Source organism: Babylonia areolata, chromosome 35 (genome assembly GCF_041734735.1).
Source record: "Babylonia areolata isolate BAREFJ2019XMU chromosome 35, ASM4173473v1, whole genome shotgun sequence".
Lineage (NCBI taxonomy): Eukaryota > Metazoa > Mollusca > Gastropoda > Neogastropoda > Buccinidae > Babylonia > Babylonia areolata.
In genome coordinates, this window is record NC_134910.1 from 9,273,185 (window position 1) to 9,285,684 (window position 12,500).

The window sequence follows — 12,500 nt, forward strand, 5'->3', positions numbered from 1 at the left end:
TGCTTACAAGAAAGAATATGAACAGGTAAGATTTCATTTTGCTTACAAGAATGAATATGAACAGGTAAGATTTCATTTTGCTTACAAGAATGAATATGAACAGGTAAGATTTCATTTTTCGCTAGTTTTTTTCTCTTCTCAGTTTGAATTCATCAGTGGTTTTGAGAACACTTTTTTTTCTTCGTGTGGTATATGTGTATGCAGAAATTATACATGTTTGCTAAGTTTTTCCTTCATCTCTGTCACCGATCTGCCCTGATATGATTTATGGATGCGAGTCCAAAGTTACCCCCACACATCTAATAATATCTGGAGAAACAGGTATCGATAAATTGTTTTGAAGTTCAAGATGCGTTCAGTTTTGGTTAAGACTCTAGTCTGCACTGAACAAGAATCAGTCTAGATATCAAAAAGAAATTAGCTTTCATGTCCATTACTGGCAAAGACTACAATATTTTACATGGGTGTTCAGTGTTAGAAACGTTGGCAATGTCCACAATTCCCCCCTCGTATATACATGAGTGGGCTTTTACGTGTATGACCGTTTTTACCCCGCCATATAGGCAGCCATACTCCGCTTTCGGGGGTGTGCATGCTGGGTATGTACTTGTTTCCATAACCCACCGAACGCTGACATGGATTACAGGATCTTTAACGTGCGCATTTGATCTTTTGCTTGCCGTATACACGCACGAAGGGGGTTCAGGCACTAGCAGGTCTGCACATATGTTGACATGGGAGATCGTAAAAATCTCCACCCTTTAACCCACCAGGCGCCGTCACCGAGATTCGAACCCGGGACACTCAGATTGACAGTCCAACGCATTAACCATTCGGCTATTGCGCCCGTCGCCGAAATGTTTCAACATGAACTTGTGGTGCTTGAGGCCTTTACACAATTTCGGCTTTGGCATTGTTTGTAGTAGTAGTAGTAGTAGTAGTAGTAGTGGTAGTGGTGTAGGGACTGGTATTTGACTGCCTAGGCCTCACGGCCTATTTTTTAATGTCCCCTTCAATATCGGTCTCCTTTTATTTGTAGGATACATACACGTTTTCTTTTACATGTACTGTAAATCACTCGTCAAAGTAATATTTTTTCTTTTAAATTGATCATGTCAAGGAGATTTTTTGAACACATTAGTATAGTAGTAGTATTTTGTGCAAGTTTAGTTTTCGATAGGTAGTGCGTTCCATATTTGTGCAATTAGCTGATCAATTTTTTTTACTAAGGTTAGTATTACAGTGCTCTTTACAAATTTTCATCATTGAATTTCTTGCACTCTCATGATCTAACATACTGAAAACATTATTCACATTGACTTCATTATAGCAATTTAACATGTATGTTTCTATTAACCCCCCTCTTAGCCTTCTACCCTTTAATGAATGCAGATTTAAGTTTTTAAGTCTCTGTTGACAGCTCATAGATTTGAATTCTTTTAACTCGCTCAGTACGGCCAGTCCTCTCTTCTCCTCTGCACAGACCCCTCGGATGTCCAGTGGGTGTCTGAATGAGCCAACCTTTAGCTTCCGTCGTCAGAATTGTGGTATTCTTTGTCAACATTCACCTTCAGTGTAAGAGCCTTCCGCTTGCAATATTTTTATGATGGTAATTGGGGTGAAACGCTGTTAACGTCGTCTCTTTCGCCGTTCGTATGGAGAGAGTTAATAACTAAGTTGGGGAACCGGCTCAGTGTGTGACTGAGGAACCGAAAGCTATTTCTTTCAGAATTTAAACAAAGAATTGTGGATTCTTAAAGGCAAGACTGCCCGGCATGCGTCTCTTAAAAATCGAGAACACGCTGGGAAAAAAAAAAAGCAAAAAAAAAGCGTAAGACGAGACAGAGCGTAAACCTGACAAGATGGCATCAAGAGCCTTGGCCAAAGGAATGATTCAGCGCTTGTAGCTTTTAGAGGCGTTTGATTGGCTAAGAGCGGACCTGGCAAGACAGGTCGTATTTTCACTGTTAGTGTTAGCCGCGAGAGATTTGGCCAAGCAGAGCAAACCGATAGGCCTAGTTTGCATCAGTTTGACATGGTAAGTATATGTATCACCAAACATGGAGTATAATACAAACTCCTATTTCTTTCATTGTGGTATATATACTCTGCTATGCAGTTTCAATCAGGCAATACCTCGCGAAGTTTTTCATCAGTTCAAGAATTTACACTTGCGAAGGTGTCTTGCTGAATTGACTATTGAGTATTTGTATGTCCGGCATAAAATCTAGTTATTTGCGATACAGATCGCATTTAGATAACATAGCTGTTATTTTTTTTTTTTAAGCAATACGATTGAAAATGAAGTGCACTTTCTTTTCCACACATTATTGTGACCACAGTTCATTCCGTCTTAAGGGGAAAAAATGTGAATATTGACTTTGGCTTTGATTTCTTTCACAGTCTTCGTCTTACACACACACGCACGCACGCACATACACACACACACACACACACATGTATGTAATGTAATGTATGTATGTGTGTATGTATTTATCGCCGGAGTTTTGTCTCCGTCAGTCTCAGTTATGTCTCGAACTATATCACTTGTCAGATTCCTCCCCCCCCCCTCTCTCTCTCGCCCTCGCTTGAGGGGTTATGGCCTATAATGAATAAAGTATTCGCATTCTCTCTCTCTCTCTCTCGCTGCAGTGTGTGTGTGTGTGTGTGTGTGTGTGTGTGACCATGTCTGCAGTAAAATGGAAAAAAAAGAGTAAAAGTTATAAAACTTTTTTTTTTAAAGCGGCCAAAATGAAACTTGCTGACAGCTTGATAATCATACTGTATTATATGTTTGTGAGTATACATATATTTGTGTGTGTTACAGACTCGGTATCAGCACCCCACAAGACGGCATCCCTGAAATCCTGAAGATGAAGTCTTTTGGGCTCACGGGTCTGCAGGCATTCAAAAAACACCCCGAGGTGAGCGCCAAGTGGAATCTCATTGAACATCCACACTTTGTAGCATCATGTTTCCCTGGTGTGTGTGTGTGTGTGTGTGTGTGTGTGTATTTTTGTGTGTGTGACAGCAAGTCCTTGTAAGTCCATGTGTGTGTGTGACTGAGCTTATTCTCACACATACGTAGACACTTGTTTCTTCTTCGCCACCTCCCTCTCCAGTCCAGTCCCCTTCGCGCGCGCGCGCGTGTGTGTGTGTCGGTGCCGTGTTTGTGTGTGTGTGTGTTTGTGTGTGTCAGTACCGTGTGTGTGTCAGCGCCGTGTGTGTGTGCGTGTGTGTGTGTGTCAGTGCCGTGTGTGTGTGTGAGTGCCGTGTGTGTGTGTGAGTGCCGTGTGTGTGTGTCAGTGCCGTGTGTGTGTGTGTGTGTCAGTGCCGTGTGTGTGTGTGTGTGTGTGTGTGTGTCAGTGCCGTGTGTGTGTGTGTGAGTGCCGTGTTTGTGTGTGTGGCATAGTTGAGTCCTTGTATGTCAGTCCATGTGCGTGTGTGAGTTTATGCTCACATACACTTAAGACACTTGTTTATTCTTCCCTCCCTCCTTCCCTTCCTATCTTCCTCCCTCCCTCCCTTCCTTCCCTCCTTCCTCCCTTCTCTCCTTCCTTCCCTCCCTCCTTCCCTCCTTCCTCCCTCCCTTCCCTCTTTCCCTCCTTCTTCCCTCCCTCCCTCGCTTTCTTCCTCCCTTCCCTCCTTCCTTCCCCTTCCCTCCTTCCTTCCTCCCTTCTCTCCTTCCTTCCCTCCTTCCTCCCTCCTTTCTCCCTCCCTCCCTCCCTTCCCTCCTTCCTTCTCTCCTCCCTCCCTCCCTTCCCTCCTTCCTCCCTTCTCTCCTTCCTTCCCTCCCTCCTTCCCCCCTTCCCTTTTTCCCTCCTTCCTCCCTCCTTTCTCCCTCCCTCCCTTCCTTCCTTTCTCCCTCCCTCCCTCCTTTCTCCCTCCCTCCCTTCCTTCCTCCCTCCCTCCCTTCCTTCCTCCCTCCCTTCCTTTCTTCCTCCCTCCCTCCCTTCCTCCCTCCCTTCCTTCCTTTCTTCCTCCCTCCTTTCTCCCTCCCTCCCTTCCTTTCTCCCTCCCTCCCTCCCCTTCTTCCTCCCTTCCCTCCTTCCTACCCTACCTTCCCTCCTTCCTTCCTCCCTTCCCTTTTTCCCTCCTTCCTCCCGTCTTTCTCCCTCCCTCCCTCCCTCCCTTCCTTCCTTTCCTCCACCTTTCCTCCCTTCCTCCCTCCCTCCTCAGTCCCTTCGATCTTGTTTTGTTTTGTTTTTTGCTTTTCACTCGGTATCAAAAGTATTACCAGCGATGCCATCGATAAACGGATTGTTGTGTTGGCTTGTGGTTTTCAGTTGATTCATCTGACCGCCATCATAGGCACGGCGTGTTTGGTGGCGGCCACGTATGTTGGCTATCGTTACCTGTTTGCCAAACCTGACAGGTAGGGCTGCTGGAATGAAAAGTGTAATTCTGTCTCTGTCTCTCTCTCTGCTCTGTGTGTGTGTGTGTGTGTGTGTGTGTGTGTGTGTGTGTGTGATCGCACTGGTACTTTAGCATCCTTAATTCAACTCCAGAAATTTTGGATGCTAAAGAGCGATATATATATATATATATGTGTGTGTGTGTGTGTGTGTGTGTGTAGTTGGGTTTTTTGTTTTTTTTGTTGGTGATTATATTTTTTTAATTTAGTAAATGATACATTTTCCAAATGTGGTAGTGTAGGAAATTAAGTCACTGCAGGTAACAACATATATATAACAACCTTTCCGTGATGAACTTGCACACACACACCCACACACACACACACACACACACACACACACACACACACACACTCTCTCTCTCTCTCTCTCTCTCTCTCTCTCTCTCTCTCTCTCTCTCACACACACACACACACACACATACGGGGAAAAATATGAACAAGGGGAAACAGTCAACTGAGTTGGCCGGGGGACGATAGTAATTTCAGCGCTTAGGCAATATCCATTTTAATTACACATACTTAACCGTGACCCAACTAGTGCAGACGCCCGCAGGGGTCTGACATTCCTGTCCTGTGCAAATGACTATCCGCCTATGCGGAGAAAACGAAAGCAACTACGGCTGATAACCCCCCGGAAGTAGGTAACCTTAGTGCCCTCTTTTTCCGGCAGCCATCATGACTCCTGTTCCTGTGCTCTCCATACGGCTAAGTTTTTTCGTATTTTCTGCCTGTCTGTCGATTCTCTGGCGTTCTTGTTTTTTTGTCAAATTTTGTCTCCAACCAGGTCACATAATTATGTAGCTCGATTGGGCAATCGCGCTAAAATTAAGGCGCGATTTCCTTTTTCCCCCCTCAAGACGTAATGAATAGTGTTCACAACACGTTCACACCGGCCCGACGTCAGTCATATACACATTGGAGCGGAGAGGAAGAAATTTCTTTCTTCTTCTTCTTCTTCTTCTTATTATTATTGTGTTATATTTAGTGTGCATAGTTATGAATCTGGAGACGGAAACGTCCCGGAAAGCCGCAACAAACATGCATGAAAATAACATTTCTAAAAAGAGGGCGCTAGTCAGGGATACACAGGGGAGGTAACCTACTTCGGGAGGTTATCGGCCGTAGCTACTTTCGTTTTCTCCACATGGGTGGATAGTAGTTTGCACAGGACAGGAATCGGACTCCCTGCCGGAGTCTACACTCGTGTGTCAAGGCATGTATGTTACTTGTACGTAATTTAAGGAAGAAAATTTCCTTTCTAATGTGTAAAAGGTTGGCAAAGAGAGCAAATCGATAATGTCACTTATCTGAAAAATGGCGGCATGTCAGTGTCACATGTCAGTGTGGCGGCCATTGAGAATGATTTGTTTACCTCGTGCCGGAAACGGCATTTCATTGGCCAGCAGACGACGGTCTAATGGCGAGATGTCTTATCACCGAGTTGTCGCGATAAATTTTGGCCGAGAAGAGCAAAACAGATAGGTCTGGTTTCCGTCAGTTTGACACGACATGGTAAGTATATTTCAGCTAACTGGGAGCATGATACGAACTCCTCATTTTAGTGTGTAAAGTAGAATATTGAAACGGTTTGCCTCAGTGTTATGATTTTCCGAACGAAAGTCGGATGTTTTCTTCTTTTTTATGGCAACGTGGGATTTTTTGTTTTCATATTGATGTCATGAGCTGGATTATTCATATTTATTATTATTGATGGACGGTTTTAAAAGAAGTCCACACATGATGATGATGATGATGATGATGATGAAAATCACGGTGATGATGTATGTGCAGGTCCAGTGAGCCAAAACGAAAGGTCAGTAAGTCTCCATGGTAACATGGCGGGTGTTTGCGTGTGGCAGCAGTGTGTGTGTGTGCGCGTGCGACCGCTTACGCCGTGCACATTTTTTTGTAGTAGTTTTGTGGCGTGGCCATGGATATTTTTTGTGGTGGATAAGATAGAAAGTATACGTATGTACACGCGTACTGTGTCAGTGCCGTGTTGTGTACGGATGACATGGCAGTGTGTTGTGTACAGGGTATGAATGGTGGTTTTGGCACGTGCCTGCCAATACAGTGAATTCGTGAGTGTCCCGGTTCGATTCCCAATATCGATCTTTCTCCTAAATTTGGCTGAAAAATCAAAACAACAACAACAGCAACAACAACGTCTAAGCGTCTAGTCATTCGAATGAGACGATGAACCGTGTGCAGCACGCACATGGCGCACTGGAAAAGAACCCATGGCAATGTATTGTGTATTCTGGCAAAATTCTTAAGAGCAAATCCACTCTGTCCGGTTAAGACGCACACACACACACACACACACACACACATACACACACACACACACACACACACACACACACACACACATATATATATATATATAGAGAGAGAGAGATACACACATACACACCACACACACACACACACACACACACACACACACATATATATATATATATAGAGAGAGAGAGAGATAGACACACACACACCACACACACACCACACACACCACACACACACACACACACACACACACATATATATATATATATATATATGTGTGTGTGTTTGTGTATGCATGATGCATGCCAAGGCGTCTGGTCATAAGGCTCTGGGCATGTCTAGCAGATGTGGTGTAGCGTATATGGGTTTGTCCGAACGAATTGACGCCGCCTTAGAAAACAGAAACTGGAAGGGAAAAAAAAATCGTACGTATGACATGTCATTGTGTTTAACGTACGATGACATTCAGTGTAGTTTTGTGTATGAATGTCAGTGTTGTCAGTATGTTTTTGTACATGACTTGTCGATGTGTTCAAGTTGTGTACATAACATGTCAAGTGTATTGTGTACATGACAGTGTTATCGTTGTGTACATGTCATGGAAACGTGTTGTGTGCATGTCAATGTGTTGTTGAACATATCATGTCAGTGTGTTATCGTTGCGTACATGCCATGTCAACGTGTTATGTACATGTCAATGTGTTATCGTTGTGTACATGCCATGGAAACGTGTTGTTGTGTATATGTCAATGTGTTGTTGAACACATCATGTCAATGTTATTGTGCACATTCCATGTCAACGTGTTGTGTACATGCCAGTGTGATGTTGAACATGTCATGTCAGTGTGTTATCGTTGCGTACATGCCATGTCAACGTGTTGTGTACATGTCAATGTGTTAAGCTGAACATGTCATGTCAGTGTGTTATCGTTGTGTACACGCCATGTAAACGTGTTGTTGTGTACATGTCATTGTGTTGTTGAACATACCATGTCAATGTGGCTTCGTTGTGTACATGCCATGTCAACGTGGTGTTGTGTACATGACATGTCAGTGTGTTGTAGAACGTCATGTCAGTATTATCGTTGTGTACATGCCATGTCAACATGATGTTGTGTACATGTCAATGTGTTAAGTTTGAACACGTCATGTCCAATGTGTTATCGTTGCGTACATGCCATGTCAACGTGTTGTGTACACGTCAATGTGTGGTGGAACATGTCATGTCTGTGTTATCGTTGTGTACATTCCATGTCAATGTGTTATGTACATGTCAATGTGTTGAGTTGAACATGTCATGTCAATGTGGCTTCGTTGCGTACATGCCATGTCAACGTGTTGTGTACACGTCAATGTGTGGTGGAACATGTCATGTCAGTGTGTTATCGTTGTGTACATGTCATGTCAACGTGTTGTTGTGTACATATGTCAGTGTGTTGTGGAACATGTCATGTCAGTGTGTTATCGTTGTGTACACGTCGTGTCAACGTGTTGTTGTGTACGTATGTCAGTGTGTTGTGGAACATGTCATGTCAGTGTGTTATCGTTGCGTACATGCCATGTCAACGTGTTGTTGTGTACATGTCATGTGTTGTTTGAGTTGAACATGTCATGTCAATGTGTTATTGTGTGTACATGCCATTGTCAACGTGTCGTCGTGTACATGACATGTCAATGTGCCGCTGCTGTGGACAGCCCAGGAAGTACGTGTACAAACACATCCCCAAGCTGGAGTAGCTGACACGGGAGATGGGCAGCCCACAGACCCCTTGGACTGACCTCCCGGTGAGTGGCGCTGGAGTATGACAATCATGTCGTGCTGTAAACTTTGTCTCTCTCTCTCACACACACACACACACACACACACACACACACACACACATAATCAGTATTACCAGTATTGTGCAAACACAAAGAATGCAGCTAATCGCAAACATTTTCTAAAATTTGACACCAAGAGCACATTCAAGACAAATCGCAAGTCTGATGTATATAAGTCGTTTGAATGCCTTTCGTGCAAAATTTTATAAGAAAAAATATAAAATATATATGCGGTAAGCAAATAACTGTAAACCGTCTACTTATTCATTGTACTAGCATAATACAGTTAATTCCAAAAGATATGGTTGATTACTTGTTTACCAATATTCCATCAGCCACAGAAAAGATTTTTTGTTAATCATTATTCATTGCTTAGAATGTTTTCGGAATTTTTTTTAAACTCCAGTCCAGTTGGTATCCTCCTTTGATGTATTCAAAATAATGTTACTATTTATGTTTACATTGTTGTAAGTTAATACTTGTTGATATGCATACATATATTCGCCTTCCTATGACACCTCGTTTATTACACACCACAATCTCATTAAACTTTCATATCTTATAATGTACTTTTCCTCTACTACATAACACTTATAGTGAATAGACGTTAAACTGAAGAAAACACACACACACACACACACACACACACACACACACACACACACACACACACACAGTCATGGACACACTCGTGTACACACTCTTGTAAACACACACACACAGAGTCATGGATACACTCGTGTACACACTCTTGTAAACACACACACACACACCACACACGCACACACACACACACACACATATGCACATGTCAACGCCCCCCATACCCCTTCAAACACACACACGCACAGAACGTGGTGGTTGGGAATGTGGTGGTGGTGGTGGGGGGAACCACAAACGAAAAGACGCGGACAAAAACCCTGACAAGAGGTGTCACCATTATCACGTGACGCACGGACTGGCACGTGCAAACCGTGCCCACAACACGTGACCCTGAGACCCCCGCCCCCCCCCCCCATTCCCATCCCCATCCCCGGGGATGGTTGGTAGTAGTGAGTGAACGCAGTTTTGCAGAGAAGTTAAAAAACAGACGTTGAATCTTTAACATACTAACTAGTCAATACCGTGACCCCGGCACTGGTGCAGACTTCGGCACGGGGGGGGGGTGGGGGAAATCCCTGTCCTTGTGAAAACTTGCTACTGATAGCCCGCTGAAGGGGGAGAAAACGAAAGTAGGTGCGGATAGTTAACTCCCTTGCCCTCTCCACCCCTGCTAACCCCCTTCCTCCCTCCCTCCCCAGTATAATTATCTATTGCTTCCCCTGTGAGTGCCAAAGCAGCGCTTCCCTTTCGCGTCACAGTTCTTGACAAATATTACGCGAAAAAGGCCTTCATATACTTATGTGTGCACGCATGTATACGCTTGTAGTTTCTTTTTATATTTCTCTCTCTCTCTCTCTCTCTCTCTCTCTCTCTCTCTCTCTCGCACACACTCACGCACTCTCTGGCATGAATGCGCGCACACAGAGCTAGCTCTCTCTCTCTCTCTCTCTCTCTCTCTCTCTCTCTCTCGCACACACTCGCGCACTCTCTGGCATGAATGCGCGCACACAGAGCTCTCTCTCTCTCTCTCTCTCTCTCTCTCTCTCTCTCTCTCGCACACACTCACGCACTCTCTGGCATGAATGCGCGCACACAGAGCTAGCTCTCTCTCTCTCTCTCTCTCTCTCTCTCTCTCTCTCTCTCTCTCTCTCTCGCACACACTCACGCACTCTCTGGCATGAATGCGCGCACACAGAGCTCTCTCTCTCTCTCTCTCTCTCTCTCTCTCTCTCTCTCGCACACACTCACGCACTCTCTGGCATGAATGCGCGCACACAGAGCTCTCTCTCTCTCTCTCTCTCTCTCGCACACAGACACACACACACACACACTCATCATTCTCTCTCTCTTTCTCTCTCTCTCTCTCTCTCTCTCTCTCTCTCTGGCATGAATGCGCGCACACAGAGAAATGCCACATTTTTTTCATGATTTTTGTCTAAGTATTCACTGTGTCTGCTGGTTGACTGATAGTGATTGCGCCTTAATATGAGCTCGATCGCCCAATCGGGCCACGTAGTTTTGTGACCTGTTGTGATTCATCATGAGACACAAAACGAGAGCGCCAAAGAATCGATAGACAGACAGACAAAATACGAAAAAAAAAAAAAACCCAAAAACTTAGCCGTACGCAGAGCACAGAAGCAGGAGTCAAGATGGTTGCTGGAAAAAGACGGGGCGCTAGTCAGGGATGCAAAGGGGAGGTAACCTACTTCGGGAGGTTATCGGCCGTAGCTACTTTCATTTTCTCCGCATAGGCGGGTAGTAGTTTGCACAGGACAGGAATGTCAGACCCCTGCAGGAGTCTGCACTAGTTGGGTCACGGTAAGTATGTTACTTAAACGTAATTTTAGGAAGAAAATTTCCTATTTTATTCTTCATAAAAAATGTGATACCGATGGAACAAGCCATACCAATGCGACAAGCAATTTTCATACCAATGTCATCAACGTTATCGTAAAAAAAATTTTTTAAATGTGTATTTATGCCACTTTACGTTGTGTTGTGTGCAGGGGGAGAGCATGCTGAAGGAAAGATGTCTGGGTAATCTCCCTTGCGATTGAACCAACGTCATCCTTGGAGTGGGGAGGGGTTGGGGTGGGGGATGGGGGGTTAATTTCCAAAGGCACTTGTGTACATGACATGTACTACGACTGACTATTGTCACATTTTGCTGTACATGATGATTGTGCATGCTTGTTTGCTTTCAGTGAGAATAAACGCGTGTGTGTTGTTGATTGGAGAGAAACTTGGTGTGGGTGTGTTTTAATTCTATCTGTCTGGAGTGTTCATACAGGTTAAGTGGATTAAAAAAAAAAAAAAAAAAATTTAATTAAAAATTTTTTTTTTTATTAAGAATTTGTACTAGATGACATGCCTTTTTTTAATTCCTGAAAAGTCCTTTAAAATGATCTCGGTTTGTAAAAGTTTTACTTTTGGCCTATATATATATATATATATATATATATTTTCTAACGATGATAAAGCACAGTCGCGAAATGTTCCATGAAATGCGAAATTATTTATTAAAAAAAAAAACGGAAAAAAAAAAACTTTGCGTCCGGAATGCCAGGCACCCAATTGTCATCTGGGTTCTCAACGTTTTAGATTGTTGGCCTTTTTGTGCCTTAAAAAAAAAAAAATATTAAATTTGCGGTTAAAACCTGTATGAACCATGGTCACTGTCTCTGTCTCTTCCCCCCATTTCTCTCTCCCCTCTCTTCTCCCCTCCTCACCTCCACCACACACACACCCCCCCTCTAGCCCCCCACGCCCAACCCCCGGCCCCCCCACACTCCACCTATCTCTCAATGTTCGTGTATCTGTGTCTCGTTCTTCGTTTATTCTGTTTCGTTTCTGCCTCTGTCCATCTCAGATCCTGTTTGTCTGTCTGTCTGTCCGCCCTCTCTCCCGCTTTTTGTAATTTTTGACAAGTCGCGAACGCACACGCACACACAACCGGAAGAAGGGGTTAACTCTTTCCATACGAACGGCAAAAGAGACGTTGACAGCGTTTCACCCCAATTACCATCATACAAAATATTGTAAGTGGAAGGCTCTTATACTGAAGAGGTGAATGTTGACAAAGAATACCACAATTCTGACGACGGAAGCTAAAGGTTGGGTCATTCAGACACCCACTGGACATCCGAGGGGTCTGTGTAGATGAGAAGACGGCCGTACTGAGTTAAAGCGTAGACCCATTTTGTCCAACTGCACATAATTATGAGCTAAAACCGTTCATTTCTGCGGTTTCAATCCGGCTTCTATGTTGAAACTAAACTTAAGTTATTTCAAAGACAGCTGGTATCAGTAGCTCAAGGAGGCGACACTGCATTCGGTCAAATCCACATACGGTACACCACATCTGCCA

The 12,500-nt window shown here is 44.0% G+C and overlaps 1 long non-coding RNA gene across 3 annotated transcripts in view; it reads left to right on the forward strand.

Moving 5' to 3' along the window:
* LOC143278113 (uncharacterized) overlaps positions 1 to 8,499 on the forward strand; it is a 9,565-nt gene extending 1,066 nt beyond the window's left edge. For 2 of the 3 annotated variants that reach the window (XR_013053834.1, XR_013053835.1), the window contains exons 2-5: positions 2,828 to 2,924; positions 4,287 to 4,375; positions 6,209 to 6,230; positions 8,402 to 8,499. This is a non-coding gene — a long non-coding RNA (uncharacterized LOC143278113). Of the gene's footprint in view, positions 1 to 10; positions 26 to 2,827; positions 2,925 to 4,286; positions 4,376 to 6,208; positions 6,231 to 8,401 lie in introns of those variants that run through there. The other variant, XR_013053836.1, reaches the window with a different exon arrangement.
* The last annotated feature ends 4,001 nt before the right edge of the window (positions 8,500 to 12,500 follow it).